The sequence below is a fragment of the Dermacentor andersoni genome, chromosome 6 (genome assembly GCF_023375885.2).
Source record: "Dermacentor andersoni chromosome 6, qqDerAnde1_hic_scaffold, whole genome shotgun sequence".
NCBI lineage: Eukaryota > Metazoa > Arthropoda > Arachnida > Ixodida > Ixodidae > Dermacentor > Dermacentor andersoni.
The window spans coordinates 38,394,848-38,403,608 of record NC_092819.1 but is presented as its reverse complement, the minus strand read 5'-3'; the positions used below and the strand labels follow the sequence as shown (position 1 = coordinate 38,403,608).

At 44.8% G+C, this 8,761-nt stretch overlaps 1 pseudogene; it reads right to left on the bottom strand.

The window, feature by feature from the left end:
- Positions 1-1,408: 1,408 nt before the first annotated feature.
- On the bottom strand, positions 1,409-1,588 carry LOC126522132 (U2 spliceosomal RNA; annotated as a pseudogene).
- Between the last annotated feature and the right edge of the window lie 7,173 nt (positions 1,589-8,761).

Genomic DNA, 8,761 nt, shown 5'->3' with positions numbered 1-8,761 from the left:
CTCAATTTCGCAGGGCAAGCAAAAGTAAAAGCAGAAGAAAAGATTATGAGCACTGGCGACAGTCACGTAGCATGAACATTTCGAAATTTCTCTACCTTCTTACAATCCCGCTTATTTGTGTGCAGGAAGGCCGCACACAATTTTCAATCGTATAATAGCTGCCAAGCGAACCTCGTTACCATCGAACTACATGCCTGCAGCAAGACCATCCTCACCTTGTGGTCCCTGCAGAAACCTCAAATACGTCTCACCATCTCAGGAATAGCGAAGAAACATAACATGCCATCGTTTGACCCGAAACAGGCCACATTATGATTTTTGCAAGAACTGCACACTGACTACGTACATGTTTACATAAATGGCTCAGTCACACGTACAAGTTCAGCTGCCACGGAGGCGATTCCCGCAAGATCTGTCAAAATACAGCTAAAAACGTCACATGTATTATCGACGATAGGCGCTGAACTGGTAGCACTCCGCGCGGCTCTTCATTTCATTCAGGAGGGTCAATCTTACGTGATTCAAAGGCAGCCCTCCAGAGGTTACTCTCAGCACTGCGCCATGGATCGCATAAACAGCTCATCGCGGAGCTCAGGCAAGTCCACCATCGAGTAGTTGACGAAGGAGACGATATTATATATCAATGGTTGCCTATTCACTGTGGCATACATGGCAATTATAAAGCGGAAGTAGCTGCCCGATCTGTCCACGACGGCGTCAGCTGCATTCCTCTTTCGAGGGCCGACGTAGGGAAAAAAAGATTTCGCGCTTGCGCGTAATCTAACATTGGTTCAACGAAATTCATCCGACTTCACAAGGGCACGCCTCCATACCCTAGACCCTAACTTGCAGTTCAGTATTCCATCGGGCCTTCCACGACATGACTGCACCCTTCTAGTCCGTCTATGAATTGAAGTAACACTTTTAAATGCGTACTTTTTTCTGATCGAAATGGCCAATAGCCTACTTTGTGACTTCTGCGGGTGCAGCGAAACGACCACGCACCTTATTTTCGAGTGCCCTCGCTTCAACCCGCAAAAGAGCAGTCCTCTCCGCCCCGCTAGATCAACTAGACAAGCGCCCACTCATGGAAAACAACATTCCTGAAAACTAGACTACATGAACATCAGTGCTAGCCGTTTTGAAGGCACTGCAGCGTTATTTAAAAGGCACCGGTCTTTGTGACAACTTGTGACAAGTTGTGACTGTGCACCGTTGCGACGTAGAATGCATTAGTGGAACGATGACACTGTGTAACACTATGTAACGCCTTAGCAGACTATGTGACAGCCTCCACAGAAACAGTTCTGTATTGTGTGTGGGTCTTATTCTTTTTTTTTTTACAGCGAAGCTGTATAGGGCCAGGTTGTGGAAAAAACTGCGTGCGTCTATCGAGCCGTGTAGATCGAGAATGTGTGCCGATGCTGAAGATAGTGCAATACCGAGCCGACCTGCGGCGGAGTTGAAGCAGGATCTAAGCACTACGCCAACTTGCAAAAATAAGTTTGATATCTTAGGTCCAAGTACCACCCGTGTCAGTTATTAGGCTGATAAGAACAGATACTACACTTTGCCCTGCGTCGGCCATTTCTACGTTCGCACCGCCCTCTCTTTGTTGGCGTTCCAAGCGCCTGCGTAGCTTCTTTCCTTTCCCTCCGCTCTCCCGTGGTGGCGGTCCCATAAGGGTTCTGCCCGCCAAGATCGCGAGGCGGAAAGAAATGCGAACCATGCATGTGGCCCCGATCCCGCAATCTAGGAACGTTTCACCGGAACAATGGCCGACTTTGAGAGGGTGTTTGTGGGGAACCAATTTTCTGTGGTCTGTGTTGTGTGTGACCGCTTGTGGTTTTCGAGTGACCTCACAAGCATTACTGCACTGCGGGACGCCGACCAACACACGATCGCCTTGGCTACGGTGAAGCAGTGTTTGCCCTCGGAATGCAGTGAGGCGCGTGTCCGTTCTACGCGCCGGGATTCGTTAGTAAAAGGTGTCGTGCCACGTTTTGCAACAATAAATGAGTATGTATTACCCCCGGTGCCTCATAATCTTCCGAGGCTCAACATCGTGGAGGAGCGACTAGTCGCACCTCGCCTTCTGTTTGTGTTCATACGGCGTTTGACGCACAGCAATGGACAGTTTACCATTGAGGGGCTCACATAAACAGCTTCGCTGGTCATGCACCTTCACAGAGTGAAATGGCACTGCACGTTTTTTTCTTTTTGTATTATTGGTACAGGGTAGCCAACTGGAGATATTCTTGGGTTAACCTCCTTGCTTTCATTTGCCTCTTAGGACACTAAGAGACATTCGCAGCGCCGTAAAGGAATAAAATTATACAATAACATTCGAAAACACGTAAATAACTTCAGTTCACATCTACACAAGCAGACACATAACAACATATACCAAAGTCAGACGTGCAACATACTGCACAAGTTGCGTTATTCAAAGAATATTTAATAGCGGAATCAATCCCGATACTTTAGTAAGAACCTAATATATTTGTTCCTTTCCAAAAGTACTCATCGCTGAAAACGCTGCAGCTGATGGGATAGCCGCACTTGAATACGTGCCTTCTTCGCGACGACATGAACTTTCTCGGATAATGGTGAATGACACTGCAGGTGCTCAGCTAGATACTTTAGAGGCAGGCAAGGACGCCCTCACTGCCCCGCGGTGGAAGGTGCCGCTGAGTACTATCTCGCTGAGTGCCCACAACATGAGTAACAGCGAGAGACCTTTCACACTCATCTCATCACTCCTTTGGTATGAGTCCTTTCTCTGTGCGAAAAAGGGCGTTGACCCTGGTCGTGCCAAACTAGCAGAGATTAACCCTGAAGCCTGCACGAGATTTTCTTTTAGACAGCGAATTCTTAAATTCTTTGTTAACAGTAGCTACAGCGCATTTTCATTTTCCTCTGTGTTCAAATTACCTGCCCGTGCTCCTGTAGTTCTTGTAGTTCTAGCAATGTTTTATTTTTTTTTCTTCTCTTCGTGATTCACAGACTTTCTTAGTTAGTGTTCTGCTATTTTTAAAGACTTTTGACAGTGTTTATCATTTTCATTTAAAACGAAGTGACAACACTCAGACCACTTCAGCACCTCCTTCATCGTCGAACACTTCCGCTGGCATTTTCAACAGCCTTAATTAAGAGTTAAAGGTGAGAAAAAGCAATACTAACAATAAAATAAAGTAAAGCAAGAGACGTTGACTATAAGGGCTGTACAATTCATGTCCACCTCGTTTTTGTCGTCGGTATCTGCGATAGTTTTAGGCTTAATGTACGATAAGCTGCCGACTCGTCCATGTCGTCATTTTGGTTCGTTTCAGAACATGTAAGAGCACCTTTGGCCAGGTAGGGGAGATTGTAGCCGCACTCAACGTCGTTTTACATCGTGTACGTTCGAAAAATAGTAAAACAAATGCTAGAATATTTTGCGGGGTGACGTTGCGGCGGCCACATCACTATACCAGCTTGCGCGAAGAAACAGCTCGTACGTCACTGGGTGCGACAACGGCTCGGCGGGTAAAAACTAAGCGGGCATAGATCGCCACTGCACCCAGCGTGCGTAGTGCGAGAGACTATACGCGCACACGTAGTCTCCAATTGCAATCCGTTTTCACTCCCACGGAGCGTCCTAACGAACGCGCTACATGTGGAGCCTCAGGGTTTGCACCTCGAGCTACAACGTGTACTTGGCAGGCGAACTACAGCGCCGCCGTTGGGTCCCCGCGCCACGAAGCTGCCCCTAACATTCCTGAGAGACACCGGTTTCAGTATTGTATGTAGTGTTGTATCTGTGCGTCGAGTGTAAGATGTTCTCTAGTGTGTCATGTCATTTATCATCACACCCTCGCAGAGCAACATGCTGGGAATTCGCCCGTTTTCTTTAAAGAACCTCTCTCTCTCTCTCTCTCTCTCTCTCTCTCTCTCTCTCTCTCTCTCTATCTCTATCTCTATCTATCTATCTATCTATCTATCTATCTATCTATCTATCTATCTATCTATCTATCTATCTATCTATCTATCTATCTATCTATCTGTCTGTCTGTCACCAAACCAGCTCGCCTGGATATCAGGGCCAGCTGCGAAAATAGCGCGGTTACAATAGCGGAACATCGTCTCAGATGATTCGAGGTAGAGATGTGTGAAACAATGTCCCGCATATTACGTACAGATACGTGACACACTGTTCCGGATAAAAGTGGCTAGTTCGCTGGAACACAGTTTCACGTATTTATTGTTGTGTGTATACTTAAAAATTAAGGAAATCGATTATACGGAACGCCGTTCCATTTATTTTGGAGTTTTACTTGGAACGCCGTTTCATTTAGGTAAGCGAGAAATATTGGAAAATTTTTGCCATTTATCGCTGAAACCTAAATGGAAAGAGATTAAGACTGCAGCGAACGAAATCTCGTCGATTCAGTGGTGAGCTAAATGCCATCTGAAAGTAATGCAATGATAGGGTTTCGTATGCCTTCCGTCGCAAGCATTCCCGTTGACTGAACCAATGAGCGCGCGCCGAAAGAATTTGTATCCTCGAGAATACCAGAGGTATAATATACCGCTCCTTTATTGGTTTTCAGTGCTCTGTCAGTGCGTCTGCCGCTTTAGCCAGTCTTCGCGATGAACTCGAGAGCCTAAATCAAAGTTTTCCTCCGTCAATCATCAAGGTATTAACATAATTTAAAAAATAAAAAGAAAGTTTTATTCAAATCAGTTCTAAGCTCGCCTAATGACAAGATTCCTCGTACCTCGTGCAGTATGTTGAATAGGGAAAGTGAAAACGCAGTTGAGTCCAACGTAGGGCTTCTGCTTCAAACGCGGAGAAATTTTCATCTCTAACAAAGGGAGCAAGAGTGGCCACTAAAGTTACTCGCAGTAATAAGTAAAGCAACCGCAACTTTTGTAATGAACGGGCGATGAAATCTCTCGCGAGGTTCCTGTTACCCATTATGGCTTCCCAGCACACGAATTCGTTATTCCTGGGCCCACTTTTCCAAAATTTGCCCGAAAGGAAAAAAAAGACACGATGCTCTAACAAGAAGACCGTTAAAAAAAAATCCGGGCGCAATTTACTATGCAGACGTAAGAGTGAGCATGTCGCGCGCTACAAAAGAAAGAAGTAAGCGTTAACTGCTTTACGCGCATAATTAATCGCCGAGCGCCGTGGCTTAAACAAACGCAAACAAATCAGGCATGGTACGTGGCCGGCGATAAGGAAAAGTAATCTCCGCACAGAGGTGAAGGAAGCGGGCGAAAGGAAAAGTGTGGAGGGGGCAAGTGATGTATACATGGGTGAATGGCTTAGCTTTAGCTGTTGGCGCGTTGTCGCATACACGTCCTTTTGCTTCTGGCGTCGACTGCTCCTAGCACAAAGCGCGGTTTCCTCGGTGAAGGAAAAACTAGGACACGGAATAAAAAGCACGTCCTGCGTATGCAAAGAGGTTATAAAAAGAATCTTGAAAGCGGCACTGCTGGCGTTTGCCGTAATGTTTGTCTTTTGTGTGTGTGCATGCCTCCGTGTGTGTGTATAGGGAAAGGGAAAAAGGGGGGGGTGATGTCATGTTTGCGTATCTCTGGTTTGTGTGTTGCTTTTTCATTTGTTATTATTTGCATGCCCTGCTCTTCGGTGGTCGACTTTCCCCGCCTATTTTCATTTATTTCAATCAGCAAGGTCAAACCACAATTGCAGAGAATACGAACAAAGTCGCGTACGAACATATTCATGCAGGAAACAAAAGAGTACTGCACCACTGTGAGTTTGCGCAAAGCCTGATCCTTATTGTTCTTGTGATATATGGACTCAATAAAAAATTAATTGGGCAAAAACTTCCTGGTGGATAAGGCAACAATTTCGTCGGAAATGTGAACTTGTCGGCAGGGAGTGATGTTTGCCAAGTTGTTCAACTCTTTGCGTGAAATCCCCAACAATAAGGACCCGTGTCGAGCCGGACTCCAGTTTATGCTGCACGCTACACTCCGTCACGAGATTATCTGTGTGGATGTAGAGCAGTGGCAATAAAGTCACGCTCTGGCACCCGTGACAGCGCGTGAGACTGTGCTCAAGAATATGCTCGGAACTGTGCTCTGCCCTGTGCTCGGAACGGCGTTAGAGACCGAGTAGACGACATCGCAGCTGCACAATGAACTGTGTACTCGAAACGTCACGTTCCTGACTTGCTGAGGTCAGTTGTAGCTTCCATTACATGAAACTATGTTCCCATGGTAAGATGGCTTCTCCGGCTTCACTTTCGTAAGGTCATCTCCACTTCCGCTGCCTTTTCGTAACTTGCTTTGTGCTGGTATTACTGCCTCTGCTACTGCTTCTTTTCTGCGCCACCCTCTCCCTAACTCCCCTCGGACTGCAGCAGAAGGAAAAACGGCGGAAATTAATGTTAATGCGAGACGCAGCATTCATGGCCGCGCTGTCGTCGTCGCCTTCCCCTTCGTCGGTTTACTCGGTGTGTACTCGTCGACGTGCTCAGCCATTCGTTGGCATTGTGCCTCTTTCTTTTCTTTTTAATCTCTCTCTTTATATCTCTCTAGAGCTCTCCCTTTTTTTATCTTCGCTTTCTTCCTCTGTATCATCCTCATTTCCTCCTCGTTGAAAGACGTGGTGTTCCATTGTTCGGCCTTCCGAGGACTGGCCTCATTTTGTCCCCCTAATTTCATTCGTCCCGGTTGGATGCTTTCTTTTTCTCGCCCGCATTAGTCGCATCGTCGTCACAAATTTTTCTTCCTGCTAAATTATCTTACGAGGCGAAAATTCCTTTTCGCCGCGAAATCCTTTACAATGTGTAACGCACGCGCCGACATCTATACGTATACGTACAGCCTTCCTCAAAAGAAACGAAGCCACCATCAAGAGCATGATGTCGCTGGGTAAACGATGGACTGGCCTCCCTCTGTGTGGACAGTGCTCGCCATGTTTCAGCAGCATGAACTACTGCCTGTTCATAAGCGTAGTAGAACTTGTTTACGTAACGTTCGTAGGAAAACATTTCACCACGGCGAACAAGCACCGCAAACAGGAGGCACAAGCCAGCTCTGTTTCCTGTGTCCTTAAGATGCTGTTCCATCAGTGCATTGCTTCATGACCGTGCTAAGTGAGCAACTAGCTATTTTTCTACATCTATATTGTGATCATCATGAATACTACCACAACTACTTAGGCTTTATTTTTTTGCATCCAGTGGCGGCTTAGCAATATCTTCACATTCCATACGAAGAACCATCCGTGAATGCTTAACTGGATTGACAAAATCGAGTTAGTATGTCTCCACTCCTTTCGTATATTTGCAAGTTCCGAACCGCAATAATAAAAGAAACTAGGGTATTTTCCTATCTTTCCTTTCTTTCTGGTGTCTTACCTGTCTGGTCTATTTTTTTCACACTTCTGCGCTCTATCTTTGCAAAGTGTTGAATCAACTAGCCCAACAACTACCCATTCTGAAGTAATATTAAAGTTGCTGTTTTTTCTGCGCTTTGTGTTTAGAAGTCTGTTTAATACATTGTGTTTTCTTCTACCCTTGTCTCAACAGTTTTGCTCATAGGCGCTCCTTTTCCTGCTAGAACTATATCCAAAGAAAATAGTTCATCAAAAAAGAAACAAAAATGATAGAGGAATGAGCCGTTATAATATTCCACTTCGCAGACAAACGTGGTGTTCTAATGCCCTGCTGTAACTAGTCGGTGCAGGAAAAACGATGTTATTAAACGCAGAAGGCCTCTTACAGCAATCGCTCGACACATTAGACGAAAATTTTCAGATTAATAATAGATCAAATTCTAGTTACAGTAGAAAGTCAGATTTTCATTTTGTGTTCTCAAGTGAGATGGATGGATGGATGGATGAATGGAAAACTTTATTAAAATTTTTCCTGTGTCCTTAAAATGATGTTCCTTCATTTTATTGTTTCATGACCGTGCTCTGAAAAAAATCCAAGTCGTCGAATTTTAAGGAAATTAAGAACAAGTTTGCACCCCTGAAACTGCACCACAAAGTCAAGGTATATCCGGGTCTGGGTAATTTGTAATTATAGCGCAATTAAAGCGTACGAGTTGGGTACTTGCCCGAAATTAATAGCTATTGTTTACGGGATTCTTGCTAAAGGCATAATCACAAAACAGCGGTATGTTTTAGATGCACGCATCATTTGTAAATTTTGTCTGTTTTATGTGCTCCATAATTTGTGGCTAAAAACATTTAACATGTATCTTCCTTTTTTTTTTCGAAGTTACAGTTGTAAGAGTCGTAACTATGTTTTTTTTTTTTTTTAATTTTGCAGCCTTCTTTTTTTCCGCAGCCAAAGTTAAAGAAATACATAAGGACATTCCTGCGTCATTCATGCTAGTCTTATTCTTTTTCGCGCAATAGGTTTGACTCAAATCATTTGAGTATTTGCCTACTGAAACTTTCTGCACCTTAGAATTCTGCGTTGGAATCAGTGACGTCCGAACCGTCTGAACCAAAGGCCTAAAGACTTGAAGCAACATTTCTAAGATATCAAGCGAATTTTGTCCCGCAACAATTACAAGTAAGAAAAAGAAAGGCAGCATACTGCAGCTTACTCGACGCCATACAGATACAATGTCTAGATGGGAGAGACTAAGTAATACTATCCAGCGGACGAGACCGGCCCAAAGCACAGCAGTCTTTTCGCCTCAACTCTACAGTGGTCTCATTACTAATGCCTCTCCCACTGTACTAACACGACCGAAAGAATAGAGCAGTAGATACATGATTCGCTTG